The following is a 16,421-nucleotide window of genomic DNA, read 5'->3' on the forward strand; positions in this document are numbered from 1 at the left end:
CCTCACCTTACATTTATCTTTTTTGATGTCACAATTTACATATTTTATATCATGTATCCATTAACAAATTATTATAGCTACTGTAATTTTTAATACTTTGTCTCCTAACCTTTTACTAGAGATACAAGTGATTTCCACACAAACATTTCAGTATTAGAGTATCCTGAATTTGACTATACACTAGCCTTTATCAGTGCATTGTTTACTTTCACATATTTTCATGTAATAGACAGCATCTTTTCTTCTCAACTTGAAGAACTCCTTTTAGCTTTTCTTGTAAAGCATGTCTATTGGTGATGTACTACTTCAGCTTTTGTATGTCTGATAGTGTCTATCTCTCCTACAACTTGGAAGAGTAACTTTGTCATGTAAAGCATTCTTGGTTGGCTGGCTTTTGTTTTTTGTTGCAAGACTTTAATCCCACTTTCTCCTTGCTTGCAAGGTTTCTGCTGAGAAATAGCAGAAAACCACTTACAGCCTTCTGTGAGTTCCTTTTTATGTGATGAGTCACTTTGTTCTTGATGATTTCAAAATTCTTTTTGAAGTTTGATTATAATGTGTGTAGATGAAGGACTCTTTGGATTGTACTTTTTGGAAGTCTTTAAGCTTCATGTACCTGCTGTCCATATCTTTCCCAAGATTTGGCAAGTTTTAAACTACTATTTCTTTAAATAAGCTTTCTGGGCCAAATATGCACACTGTGGTAGTAGCTCCAGTGTCCTAGACATGGATATTCATTAAGTGGTCACAAAGTCAGGTTCTTAAGTACATGCATGTGTAGAGCAACAGTGGCTCCAGGGTCCAGGGCTCAGTCTATCTTTCAGCAGTGCTGGCTCCAGTTCCTGAGACACAAATATGCATGAATTGGATTTAGAACAAGGGCCTGGGGCATAGTTTGTGCTGAGTGGCCAAAGATTTGAAGCTCTGGGTGTGAGGCAGTTTGGAGAGGGTTGCAGTCCCAGTCCCAAGGCAATGCAACAGTGGATCCTTCATGGAGAGGACTCAGAAGCATTTCCCAGACCAGGGGGTCTGTAGCTACAATGGCTGTTGATTACCTCTGTGACAAAAGCCATCAGTAACCTTTGGGGAGCAGACTGCTGGGATCCTCACTGATAAACAATATGGGGTCTTCTGCTATGAAAATTCTGGGAATGTTGAGGTCTTCAGGACAAAGGCAGCCAAGGTCCTCTACATAGTAGACCACTGGGGACTGCAGTGGCACCTTCTGCATGGCAGATACTGATGAGCCCCACCCTTTCTCTTTGCTCTTAGCTGTCTCCAGATGTCTCAGCTACACTGATCATCCCAGTGATTTTTTCTATGCTGTTACTCTCTTTTCATTCAACTGTGTTGCTACATGTTCTTAATTGGGCTCTTGAGCCCTCCCAGGAGTGCTTTTTGCTGGTTGATAGATGTCTAATTATTGGTTTTTTTTTTCTTTTGTGGGGAAGAAAACTGATATTTCCCAACTTGCCATCTTGCTCTTATCTCTACCCATGACACTATATTTTTAAACTACTCACCAGTTGATATCCATCAACTGATATCAACAGCTTGAATTGTTTCCATTTTTATCGAAGTATAATTGGCTTACAACAATATGTTAGTTCCAGGAGTGCAGCACAGTGATTTGATTTTTCCATACTTAAAAAATGATCACGAAAATAAATCTAGTCACCATGTGTCACCCTACTAAATTATTAAAATAATATTGACCATGATGTGAAATCTATTTTTTAATGGTATAAATGAACTTATTTACAAAACAGAAACAGACTCACAGATTTCAAAAACAAACTTATGGTTACCAAAGGGCAAACATGGGGTGGGATAAATTAGGAGGTTGGAATTAACATACACACACTACTATGTATAAAAATGATAACTCACAAGGACTTATAGCACAGGGAACTCTACTCAATATTCTGTAATCACCTATATAGGAAAATAATCTGAAAAAGAATGATTATATGTATATGTATGGCTGAATCACTTTGCTGTACACCTGAAACTAACACAACATTGTAAATTAACTATATTCCAATAAAATTAAGAAAACTAATATCACAATTTATAAATATCTAGTTAAGATTAATCTCAACTTAATTTCAGTAATATACAAAAACTTTCCTTTTCCCTTCTTTTATGCTACTAATAATAGTATTATTGTCCTACAAATTATACCTTTCTACAGTATAGGCCTATCAACACAATTTTATAATTATTGCTTTATGTAATTGTGTTTTAAATCAGAGAGAAGAAAAAGGTAGTAAACAAAAATACATTATACTTACCTGTGTAGTTGCACTGGTGTTTATTTCTTCATGTTACTGTACAGTATCCTTTCATTCCAGCCTGAAGGACTACTTCAGTTTTTCTTGAAGGGAAGGTCTGCTAGCAGTGAATTCTGGTTTTGCTTAGCAGCTAATGTCTTCTAATTTTTGAAGAATAGTGTTGCTAAATATAGAATTCTTGACTGACAATCTTCTTTCAGCACTCTGAATATGTATATCATCTCACTGCCTTCTTGCTGCCATGGTTTCTGATGAGAAATCAATTGTTAATATTATTATGGACTCCTTGATTTTGGCATTTCTGTTTTGCTGCTTTCAATATGTATATTTATGCTTTCCATTAATTAATTAAGAATTTTTCAAACATTATTTCTTAAAATGTTCTTTTGCCTCTCTTTCTCTCTCCTGGGACTGCCGCTGTGTAGTCCCAGGAGCACTTGATGTTGTCCCACAGGTCTCTGATACTCTAAATCTTGTTATTGATATTCTCTATATGGTGATACCTTATTCTCATACTTTCTTTTATTTCTTTGTGCATGGTTGCCTTTACTTTTTGAACATATTTAAAATAATTTATTCAAAGTCTTTGTCTAATAAGTCAAACATCTAGTAACATCTACACTTCCTCATGGACAGTTTCTATTGACTGCTTTTTTCCTGTGTATGGGTCTGTCTTTCTCATTTCTTTGTATATCTTATAACTCTTGGTTGAAAACTTGACATTTTAAATAGTGGCAACTCAGTAGTGTCACCATATGATCTAACAATTCCACTCCTGTGCATATAACCAGAAAAGATGAAAGCTTTAATTCAAAGAGATACCATGTATCCCAAAGTTCATAACAGCACTTTTTACAATAGCCAGGATATGGAAGCAACCTAAATGTCCACCCACAAATGAATGGATAAACATGTGGTGTATATATATATATATATATATATAAATGATGGAATGTTACTCAGCTATAAAAAATAATGAAATAATGCCATTTGCAGCAACATGGATGGACCTAGAGATTATTATACTAAGTAAAGGAAGTCAGACAGAGAAAGACAAATACCATATGATACCATTTATACGTGGAATCTTAAAAAAATGATACAAATGAACTTATTTACAAAACAGAAATAGACTCAGACATAGAAGATAAACTTATGATTACCAAAGGGGAAAGTGGGGGGAGGGATACATTTGGATTTTGGGATATAACAGATACATACTACCATATATAAAATAGATAAAGAACAAGGACCTACTGTATAGCATAGAGAACTATATTCAATATCTTGTAATAACCTATAATGGAAAAGAATCTGAAAAAGAATATATATGTATATATAGCACTGAATCACTTTGCTGTACACCTGAAACTAACTCAACATTGTAAATCAACTATACTTCAATAAAAAATCAAAACAAAGCAAAAAATTAATATTGACCATATTCCTCATGCTGTGCTTTTCATTCCTGGGCTCATTTATTTTGTAACTGAAAGTTTGTAACTCAGTCTCCCTCACTTATTTCATTCATACGCCCACCACTCTCTGCTTTGGGAGCAAAAGTTTGTTCCCTGTATCTATGAGTCTGTTTCTATAAGTTTGTTCATTTGCTTTGTTTTTCAGATTCCACATATAAGTGAAATAATATGGTATTTGCCTTTCTCTACCTAACTTATTCTACTAGCCATAATACTTTCTAGATCCTTTCATGTTGTTGCAAATGGGAATATTTCATTTTTTCATGGCTGAGTAATACTTTATATATATATCACATCTTCATCTTCATTATCCATTTATCTATTGATGAACACATAGGTTGCTTCCATAACTTGGCTATTGTAATTAATGTTACAATGAACATAGGGGGACATATATCTTTTCAAAGAAGTAACTTTGTTTTCTTGGGAAAAATACCCAGAAATTGAATAACTGGATTGCAGGATATTTTATATTTGTTTTTTTATGAACCTTCATAGTGTTTTACAAAATGACCACACCAATTTACAGTCCCACCAAAAGTGCATGAGGGTTCACTTTTCTCCACATCCAAGTCAAAAATTGCTACTTGTTGTCTTTTTGATAATAGCCATTCTGACAGATTTGAAGTGGCTATGGCTTTGATTTGCATTTCCCTGATAATTAATGATGTTGAGCAATGTTTCATGTGCCTGTTGGCTGTCTGTATGTCTTCTTTGGAAAAATGTCTATTCAGATCCTCAGCTCATTTTAATTTTTTTTTCCTGATGTTGAGTTGTATGAGTTCTTTTATATTTTGTATATTAATCCCTTATCAGATATATTTGAAAATACCTTTCCCCATTCAGTAGGTGGTTTTTGTTTTGTTGATAGTTTTCTTCACTGTGAAGTATATTTTTAGTTTGATGTAGTCCCATTATTTTGTCTCCCTTGCCTGGGAAACATATCCAAAAATGCATATTATTAAGACAGAAGTCAAAAAGTTTCCTGCCTATGTTTTCATCTAGAAGTTTTATGGTTTCATTTAAAGACTTACATTTAAATTTGTAATCCATTATGTTTTTTTTTAATATGGTGTGAGAAAGTAGTCCAGTTTTATTTTCTTGCATGTAGCTGTCTACTTTTCCCAACACAATATATTGAAGAAGTTGTTCTTTCCCCATTGAAAATTGTTTCCTCTTTTCTCATAGATTAATTGACCATATACGTGTGGCATTATTTATATGCTCTCTATTCCATTCCATTTATCTATGTTTCTGTTTTTGTGCCAATAGCATACTTCATTGATTATCATAGCTTTGTACTATAGTTTGAAATCTGGGAGTGTAATACGTTCTGCTCCTTTCTACTTTCTCAAGATTGCTTTGACTATTTAGGGTCTTTTGTGTTTCCATGTAATTTTAGAATTATTTATGCTAGTTCTGTAAAAAATGCCACTGGTATTTTAATAGGGATTGCACTTAATCTGTAGATTGTATTACAGATTGTAGAGTATGGTCATTTTAACAATATTGATTCTTCCATTCCATGAGCACATTATATCTCTCCATCTGTTTTTGTCATATTAAATTTCCTTCATCAGTGACTTATAGATTTCAGAATACAGGTTTTTACCTCCTTAGTTTGATTTGTTTCCAGGTATTTTATTCCTGTTGCTGTGATTGTACATGGGGTTGTTTTCTTAATTTCTCTTTCTGAGAGTTCTTGTTAGTGCGTAGAAATGCAACAGATTTTGGTATATTAATTTTGCATCTGGCAGTTTTACTGAATTCATTTATTAGTGTTAATACTTTTTGGTGGTATCTTTAGGATTTTCATGTCATCTGCAAACAGTAACCATTTTACTTCTTTCCAATTTGAATTGTTTTTAATTTTGTTTTTTCTTTTTTTTTTTGTCTGTGGCTAGGAATTCCAATATTATTTTGAATGAAAGTGGCAAAAGTGGGACTCATTGTCTTATTTTTGCTCTTGGAGGAAATGTTTTCAGCTTTACAACATTGAATATAATGTTTGTGGTGAGTGTGTCATATATGGCCTTTATTATGTTGCGGTATGCTCCCTCTATACCCACTTGTGCAAAGGGTTTTAATCATAAATCTATGTTGAATTTTATCAGAAACTTTATTGGCATCTCTTGAGATGATCATATGATTTTTATTCTTTAATTTGTTAATGTAGTGTATTATATTGATTGATTCATGAATGTTTAAGCATCCCTGCACCCTGGGATAAATGTCATTTGGTTATAGTGTATGATTCTTTTAATGTATTGTTGAAACTGTTTTGCTAATATTTTGTTGAGGGTTTTGCATCTATGTTTATTAGTCATATTGACCTGTAATTCCTTTTATTTTCTGGTGTCTTTGTACGGTTTTGTTATCATGGTGACGCTGGCTTCATAGAATGAGTGAGGAAGCACTTCTTCCCCTTTAATTTTTTAGAATAGTTTGAGATGGATAGGTCTTATCTCTTCCTTAAATGTCTAGTAAATTCACCTGTGAAACCATCTAATCCTGAACTTTTGTTAGTTGTCAGTTTTTAACTAACGATTCAGTTTTATTACTGGAAATTGGTCTGTTTATACTCTCTATTTCTTGGGAGATTGTACATTTCTAGGAATTCATCCATTTCTTATAGATGGTCCAATTTGTTGGCATATAAGTGTAGTAATCTCTTATGAACACTTGTATTTCTGTGGTGTTGGATGTAACTTCTCTTTTTTCTTTTCTGATTTTATTTATTTGGGCCCTCTCTCTTTCCTTCTTCTTTTTTTTTAATGGTCCAGTTTCTATCTATCTATCTATCTATCTATCTATCTATCTATCTATTTATTTATTTTTATTGGAGTAAAATTGCTTTACAATGTTTTGTTAGTTTCGGCGGTATGATGAAGTGAATCAGCTAAATGGATACCTATATCCCCTCCCTCTCAGACCTCCCTCAAAACTCCCCATCTCACCCATCTAGGTCATCACAGAGCACTGAGCTGAACTCTTTGTGCTATACAGCAGGTTCCCACTAGCTATCTATTTTACACATGGTAGGGTATATTTGTCAAAACTAGTCTCTAATTCGTCCCACGCCCCTTCCCCCACCATGTCCACATGTCTGTTCTCGATGTCAACATCTCTATTCCTGCCCTACAAATAGGTTCATCTGTACCATTGTTCTAGATTCCACATATAATTGTTAATATACGATATTTGTTTTTCTCTTCCTGGCTTACTTCACTCTGTATGACAGACTCTAGGTCCATCCACATCTCTACAAATGATCTAATTTTGTTCGTTTTTATGGCTGAGTGATATTCCATTGTATATATATAACGAATATTCTTTATCCATTATCTATCGTTTGACATTAAGGTTGTTTCCATGTCCTGGCTATTGTAAATAGTGCTGCAATGAACATTGGGGTACATGTGTCCTTTTGAATTATGGTTTTCTCAGGGTATATGCTCAGTAGTGTGATTGCTGGGTCATATGGTAGTTCTATTTTAAGTTTTATAAGGAACATTTATTCTGTTCTCCATAGTGGCTCTATCAATTTACACTCCCACCAACAGTGCAAAAGGGTTCCCTTTTCTCCACACTCCCTTCAGCATTTATTATTTGTAGATTTTTTGACAACAGCCATTTTGAACGGTGTAAGGTGATACCTCATTGTAGTTTTGATTTTCATTTCTCTAATAATTAGCAATGATGAACACCTTTTCATGTGCCTCTTGGCCATCTATATGTCTTCTTTGGTGAAATGTCTATTTAGATCTTCTGCCCATTTTGCAATTGGGTGGTTTGTGTTTTGATATTCAGCTCTATGTGCTATTTGTATAGTATAGAGAATAATCCTTTGTTCATTACTTCATTTGCAAATATTTTCTCCCATTCTGAGGGTTGTCTTTTCATCTTGTTTACAGTTTCCTTTGCTGTGCAAAAGCTTCTAAGTTTAATTAGGTCCCATTTTTTTATTTTTTGTTTTTATTTTCATTACTCTACTTGGTGGGTCATAAATGATCTTGCTGTGGTTTAAATCAAGGAATGATTTTCCTGTATTCCTCTAAGAGAGTTCTAGAGTGTCTGGTCTTACATATAGGTCTTTAATCCATTTTGAGAGTTTGTTCAGGATTTTTGCATCTATGTTCATCAGTGATATTGGCCTGTAATTTTCTTTTCTTTTCTGTTTTTTTTTTTTTGATATTTTTGTCTCGTTTTGGTATCAGGATGATGGTGGCATTGTAGAACGAATTTGGTAGTGTTCCTCCCTCTGCAATTTTTTGGAAGAGTTAGAAAAGGATAAGTGTTAGCTATTCTCCAAATGTTTGATAGAATTCGCCTGTGAAGCCACCTGGTCCTGGGCTTTTGTTTGTTGGAAGATTTTTAATTTCATTACTTGTGATAGGTCTGTTTATATTTTCTATTTCTTCCTGGTTCAGTCTTGGAAAATTGTACCTTTCCAAGAAGTTGTCCATTTCTTCATAGTTGTCCATTTTCTTGGCATATAGTTGTTTGTAGTAGTCTCCTATAATCCTTTGTATTTCTGTGGTGTCAGTTGTGATTCCTCCTTTTTCATTTCTAATTTTATTGATTTGCATCCTCTCCCCTTTTTTTTTTTTTTTTTTGATGAGTCTGGCTAAAGGTTTATTAATTTTGTTTATCTTCCCAAAGAACCAACTTTTAGTGTTATTTATCTTTGCTATTGTTTTCTTCATTTCTATTTCATTTATTTCTGCTCTGATCTTTATGATTTCTTCCCTTCTACTGACTTTGGGTTTTCTTTGTTCTTCTTTCTCTAGTTGATTTAGGTGTAAGATTAGATTGTTCATTTGAGATTTTTCTTGTTTCTTGAGGTGAGATTGAATTGCTATAAACTTCCCTCTTAGTACTGCTTTTGCTGCATCACATAGGTTTTGGGTTGTCGTGTTTTCATTGTCATTGGTTTCTATGTATTTTCTTATTTCTTCTTTGATTTCTTCAGTGATCTCCTGTTTACTTAGTAGTGCACAGTTTAGCCTTCATGTTTTTTTTGTTTGTTTACATTTTTTCGCTATAATTGATTTCCAATCTCATAGCATTGTGGTCAGAAAACATGCTTGATATGATTTCAATTTTCTTCAATTTTCAGAGAGATGCTTGATTTGTGACCCAAGATGTGATCTCTCCTGGAGAATGTTCCATGAGCACTTGAGAAGAAAGTGTATTTTGCCACTTTGGGGTGGAATGTCCTATAAATATCAATTAAAACTATGTGGTTTATTGTGTCATTTAAAGCTTATGTTTCTTTATTTAGTTTCTGTTTGTATGATCTGTCCATTGGTATAAGTAGGGTGTTAATGTCCCCTTCTATTATTGTGTTACTGTCAGTATCCCATTTTATGGTTGTTAGCATTTGCCTTATGTATTGAGGTGCTCCAATGTTGGGTGCATAAATATTTATAATTATCATAACTTCTTCTTGGATTGATCCCTTGATCATTATGTAGTGTCCTTCTTTGTCTCTTGTAACAGTCTTTATTTTAAAGTCTATTTTATCTGATATGAATATTGCTACTACAGCTTTCTTTTGATTTCCATTTGCATGGAATATATCTTTCCATCCCTTCACTTTCAGTGTGTATGTGTCCCTAGGTCTGAAGTGGGTCTCTTGTAGACAGCATATATATTGGTATAATTTTTGTATCCATTCAGCCAGTCTGTGTCTTTTGATTGGAGCATTGAATCCATTTACAATCAAGGTTATTATTGATATATGTGTTCCTATTACCATTTTCTTAATTGTTTTGGGTTTGTTTTTGTGTGTCTTTTTCTTCTCTTGTGTTTCCCGCCTAGGGAAAGTCCTTTAGCGTTTTTTGTAACACTGGTTTGGTGGTGCTGAATTCTCTTAGCTTTTGCTTGTCTGTAAAGCTTTTGATTTCTCTGTCAAATCTGAATGATATCATTGCTGGGTAGAGTAATCTTGGTTATAGGTTTTTTTCTTTCATCACTTTGAGTATATCCTGCCACTCCCTTCTTGCCTGCAGAGTTTGTGCTGAAAAATCAGCTGATAACCTTATGGGGGTTCCCTTGTATGTTATTTTTTGCTTTTCCCTTGCTGTTTTTAATATTTTTTCTTTGAATTTAATTTTTGTTAGTTTGATTAGTATGTGTCTTCATGTGTTTCTCCTAGGTTTTATCATATATGGGACTCTCTGCACTTCCTGGACTTGGGTAACTATTTCCTTTACCATGTTAGGGAAGTTTTCCACTATTATGTATTCAAATGTTTTCTCAGACACTTTCTTTCTTTTTTTCTTCTTCTTCTGGGCCCCCTATAATAGGAATGTTGGTGCATTTAGTGCTGTCCCAGAGGTCTCTGAGATTGTCTTCAATTCTTTTCATTCCTTTTTCTTTATTCTGCTCCTTGGCAGTTATTTCCACCATTCTGTCTTCCAGCTCACTTATTCTTTCTTCTGCCTTAGTTATTCTGTTATTGATTCTTTCTAGTGTATTTTTCATTTCAGTTATTGTGCTGTTCATCTCTGTTTGTCCTTTAGTTCTTTTAGATCTTTCTTAATATTTTTTTTAATTTTCTAAATCCATGCCTCCATTCAATTTCCGAGATTCTGGATCATCTCTACTATCATTACTCTGAATTCTTTTTCAGGTCAGTTGCCTATTTCCTCTTCATTTATTTGGTCTTGTAGGTTTTTACCTTGCTCCTTCATCTGTGACATATTTATTGTCATCTCATTTTTTTCTGATGGGTGGAATTGTGTTTCGGTCTTACTGTTTGTTTGGTCTGAGGCTTCCAACACTGGAGTTTGTAGGCTGTTGGATAGAGTTTGGTCTTGGTGCTGAGATGAGGATCTCCAGGGGAACTCACTCTAATGTATATTCCTTGGGTCTAAGGTTCTCTGTTAGTCCAGTGGTTTGGACTCAGAGCTCCCAGTGTGGGGGCACTGTCCTGATCCCCACTTCATGAAGCAAGATCCTTCAAGCTGTGCAGGGCAGCAAATAAAAAAAAAGAAAAAAGGAGCAGAACAAAAATAAAAAAAATAAAGTTAGAAAACTAACAGATATACTAGAAAAAATATATATAGATGAAACAACACCTGGAAGCTAAAACAGAACCACTATAGTGAAAAAGGAAAAAAAAAAGCCAGAAATGTCCTAGGCTGTGAGAGGCAGGGCTTAGACAGGGGTGGGGTTAGGGGTGGGCAAGGCCTTGCTTAGGATCCACAGGGAAGGAAAATGGCCTTGGGAGGGTGAGGGTGGGGATTATGCTTAATGCAGTGGGAGAGGCCCAGAAGTGTCTGTGACCTTGGAAAGTGGAGGACCAGGTCCAGGACTACAGCAGGCTCACTGGGCCCAAGTGTGTATGGAAGACGCTAGGCACATTTCCCCTGATCCTCTAGACCTGGGGTGTATCCCCCCAAGTTCACCTCTCCTCCTCTTCACCTATCCTCCCTCCTTCCCATGCCCCTAAGACCCACGAGGCCAGAATGGACCCCAGAGAATGGAGGGCCAGGCCTGGCAGCCCAGCAGGTGTGCCAGGGACCAAGTGAGCAGGGGAAATGCCCGTTGCACCTCCCATGATCCTCCAGTTCTGGAGGTCCCCTCCCACTCACCTCTCCTCTTCTCCCCCTGCCTCCCTCCTTCACTTCTAGGACCAAAGCGGCCTGGTGGGGGCCTCAGAGGGTGGAGGACCCTGCCTGGGAGCCCTGCAGGCTTCCCAGGACCTTATTGGACAGGGGAAACGTTAGGTGCACTCCCTCCTGATCCTCCAGACCCCTGAGGGTCCCTCCAAGAGTGGGGACCCCTTCTGCCTCCCAGCCACCCCTCAGGGGCGCTGGTCCTGTCTGGCCTCCACTTCTCCTCCCCCCTCACTCCACCCATGTCATACCCAGTCACTCAGGGGTTCCTCCCATCTCCTTGGTTTTGAGGTCCCCCACCAGCCTCCAGCAGGCACCCTAGTTGTCTCTGTTTTATTCTTGATGACTCTGGCTAAAGGATTATCACATTTTTAAAAAATCTTTCCAGAGAACCAGCTCTTAGTTTCATTGATCTTTTCTATTGTTTTTTGTCTCTATTTCATTTACTTCCATTATGATCTTTATTATTTCTTTCCTTCTACTAACGGGTTTTGTTTGTTTTCCTTTTTCTAGTTCCTTCAGTTATAGATTTTAGGTTGTTTATTTGATATTTTTTCTGTTTCTTGAGTTAGGCTTTTATCGCTGTAAACTTTTCTCTTAGAAATGCTTTTGCTGCATTTAACAGAGTTTGGACTACTGTGCTTCCATTTTTGTATCCAGGTATTTTAAAATTTTCTCTTTGATTTGTTTATTGACCCATGGGTTGTTTAGTTGCATATTGTTTAGCCTTCCTGTGTTTATGTTTTTTGCAGTTATTTTTCTTATAGTTGATTTCTAGTCTCAGGCCATCATGGTCAAAAAAGATACTTGATATGATTTCAATCTTTTTAAATTTATTGAACGTTGTTTTGTGGCCTACCATGTAATCAATCCTGGAGTATATTTCATGTGCACTTGAAAAGAATGTGTATTCTTCTGCTTTTGCATGGAATGTTCTATATGTATATATTAAGTCCATCTTGTATAATGTATCCTTTAAGGCCAATTTTCCTTATTGATTTTATGTCTGGATGATCTGTCCACTGATGTAGGTGGGGTGATTAAATTTGCTACTATTACTGTGCTACTATTAATTACTCACTAATATTTTTTAATATTTGCTTTACATATTTAGGTGCTCCTATGTTGGGTGCATATATACTGACAATTGTTGTATCTTCTTGTTGAATCATTAAGTAATTTTCTTCTTTACATCTTGTTACAGCCTTTGTTATAAAGTATTTTATCTCATATGTGTATTACTACCCCAGCTTTAGTTTCATGTTTTTTTTGCATGGAATTCTTTTTTCCATCTCTTCAGTTTTACTCTTTGGGTCTTTAGATCAGAAATGAGTCTTTCATAAGGAGCAAATATATTGTCCTTTGGATTTATTCATTCAGACACTTTATGTCCTTTGGTTGGAGCATTTAGTCAATTCACATTAAAGTAATTATTGATATATATGTACTTATTTAATTTTTGTTGTTTTGACATTGCTTATGCAGTTATTTTTTGTTCCATTTTGCTTTTGTGCTCTTACTTTGTCATTTGGTGAACATGTTTAGTATTCCTTTCTGTTGTGTGTGTGTGTATGTGTATCTATTATACATGTTTAGTTTGTGGTTACCATGAGACATATACTTATATATGATTATTTTACGTTCATGGCCTCTTATGTTTAAATGCATTCTAACAACCCTGCATTTTTACTTCCCCCTGTCACAAATGATGTTTTTGGCATCATATTTTACATAATTTTTTGTTCATCCTTTAACTACTTATTGTGAATATAGATGATTTTCATACTTCTTTCTTTTAATCTTCCTATTAGCTTTATAAGTGGTTGATGTACTACTTTTTCTGTATGCTTGTCTTTACCAATGAAATTTTTTCTTTCATAATTTTTATATTTCTAGTTGTGGCTTTTCCACTTAGAGAAGTCCATCTATCATTTCTTGTAATGTCAGGTTAGTGGTGTTAAACTCTTAGATTTTCCTTGTCTGTAAAACACTTTATCTCTCCTTCACATCTGAATTAAAACCTTGCTGGTTGAAGTATTATTGGTTGTAAGTTTTTCCCTTTCATTACTTTAAATATATCATGCTACTCCCTTCTGCCTGCAACATTTCTGCTGAAAAATTAGCTTACAAATTTATGGGAGCTCCTTTGCTTGTAACCAGTTGCTTTTCCCTTGATACTTTTAAGATTCTCTATCTTTAATTTTTACCACTTTAATTACAATGTGTCTTCTTGTGGATCTCTTTGTGTTCATCCTTTTTGGGACTCTGTGCTTCATGGAGTTGGATGTCTGTTTCCTTTCCCAGGTTAGAGAACTTTTCAGATATTATTTCTTCAAATAATTATCTGCTCCTTTTTCTCTTTCTTCACCTCCTTGGACCTGTATAGTGGGAATGTTTGTATGCTTGATGTTGTTGCAGAAGTCTCTTAAACTATCCTCATTTTTAAAATTCATTTTTTTTTCTGTTCAGCTTGGGTGATTTCCACTACTCTATTTTCCAGTTTGCTCATTCATTCCTCTGTATTATCTAATTTAATGTTGATTCTTTCTAGTGTATTTTCTATTATTTCAGTTATTGTATTCTTCAGCTCATTTTGATTATATTTTCTAATTCCTTCTTAAACTTCTCACTGTGTTCATCCACTCTTCTACTGAGTTCATTGAGTATCTTTATTACCATTACCTTGAGCACTTTATCAAGTTAATTGCTTATATCTCCACATAATTTTCTTCACATAGTTTTCTTTGGGGGTTTTATCTTGTTCATTTGTTTGGAGCATGTTCTTGTGTCACCTTGTTTTGCCTAATTCTCTGTGTTTATTTCTATGTATTAAGTAGGTTGGTTGTGTTTCCTGATCTTAGAAAAGTGATCTTATGTAGGAGACATCCTATGAGGCCCAGCAGCACATCCCCCTCTTGTCACCAGAGTTACATGCTCTAATGGTGCCCCCTATATGGGCTACATGGACCCTTCTTTTGTGTTGGGGTCAACTACTTTAGGCACACTGGTAGGTGGGGTTTGACCTCTGGCCTGATTGCCTGCCAAGCACTCCCCCTTGCAAAGCTTGCCAGCTCCCAGCATGGCCCATAGGGACTCAGGGCTTCTACAGGCCCACTTCAGGTTTGGGCTCTATTCTAAGAGGCTGGCTCCATTGCTCAAGGGACCCTGGTACTGGTGTTAGTCAACTGGTATTGAGAGCCTAGTCTCAGTGTGGCTTCTTGCAGAGCTCAGGGGTGTCAGGCCTCATGCCAGCCCATTGGTGAGGGGGCTGTTTCCCACGACAGCTGTCTGCAGGACCTGGGAGTTCTGGGGCTAGTGCTGGTTCACTGGTGGGCACGGCTGTGTCCCCACATGGCTCACTGCTAGACCTGATGGGTCCCAAGACTGTTGCCATCTGGCTGGTTGTGGGTAAGATTCTGATGCTAATAGGATAATAAGATGAGTGAGAACTGCCAAATAGATCTTGGCAGCCCCATTGTCCTCTTGGTAGAGCAACCTCCCCCAAATGGCTTCTGTCAATATCTATGTCCCCAGGGTAATCCTATTTGTCTCCTTCCTCTCTGTGAGGCTCTCCTAGATCAACAATTGGGTGTGATGCAGGATCCCTTCATATTACTGCCTCTGAATGTTCTTGGAACATGTGAGATTTTGTCTTCATTCTAAGAGTAGATTCTCTGTTTCCTTCAGCCCTCTTGTTCTCCCATATGCAAGTGCCACTGGCTTTTGAAGCCAAATGTTCTGGGGACTCATCTTGTTGCAGGACTTCCTGGCTGGAGAGGCCAAAGTGTGCCTAAGATCCTTCACTCCTTGGGGAGCATCTCTGAAATTGTGATTAATTCCCCATTCGTGGGCCACCTATGTGGGGGGAGGGGTCTTCATTGTACTGCATCTCTGCCCCAGTTACCCATCTCTTTTGGTTCTTTGTTAGTCTTCAAGTCATTCTCGTCAATAGTTTGGTTTAGTCATAATATTGGTATGCATGTCCATGGGAGAAGGTGAGCTCAGGGTCTTCCTACTCTGCCATCTTCAAGCAATCTCTTCACTTTTCGCTATTATATATTAATGCTGCTATGAATGTTAAAGTACATGTTTTTGTGTGCATGTATATTTTCTTTTTTTAATTTATTTTTTTTTAATTGTAGTATAGCTGATTTACAATGTTGTGCCAATCTCTGCTGTACAGCAAAGTGACTCAGGTATACACATATAGACATTCTTTTTTAAAATATTATTTTCCATTATGGTTTACCACAGTATATTGAATATAGTTCCCTGTTCTATGCAGTAGGAACTTGTTGTTTATCCATCCTATATATAATAGTTCACATCTGCTAATCTCACACTCCCAGTTCTTCTCTGCCCCAACCTCCTCCCCCTTGGCAACAAGCTTGTTCTCTATGTCTGTGAGTCTGTTTCTGTTTTGTAGATAGGTTCATTGGTACCATATTTTAGATTCCACATATAAGTGATATCATATGGTATTTGTCTTTCTCTTTCTGACTTACTTCGCTTAGTATGCTAATCTCTAGTTGCATCCATGTTGCTGCAAATGGCATTATTTTGTTTTTTTTATGGCTGAGTAGTATTCCATTGTATATACGTACCACATTTTTATCCATTCATCTGTCAATGGACATTTTGGGTATGTATCTAGAATTGGAATTGTTCCTTCATATGGTAACTATGTTTCATATTTTGTGTAACTTACAAAACATTTCCCAAAATTGTGCAAAATTTTATCTCATCAACAATGTATGATATTTCCAATTTCTACCTATCCTTGCCAAAACGTAGTATCTCCCACTTTTTATGTAATAGCCATTTTCGTGTGTTTGAAGTGGTATCTCATTTTGATTTTCATTTACATGTCCTAATGTCTAATGGTCTTGAGAATTTCTTCACATGCTTATTGGCCATTTGTATAGCATCCTTGAAGAAATGTCCATACAGATACTTTGCCCTTTTTAATTTGGATTATATACATTTTATTTTTGAAATGCAATTTTTATATATATTCTGCGTGT

Source organism: Balaenoptera acutorostrata, chromosome X, assembly GCF_949987535.1.
Source record: "Balaenoptera acutorostrata chromosome X, mBalAcu1.1, whole genome shotgun sequence".
NCBI classification, from domain to species: Eukaryota; Metazoa; Chordata; class Mammalia; order Artiodactyla; family Balaenopteridae; genus Balaenoptera; species Balaenoptera acutorostrata.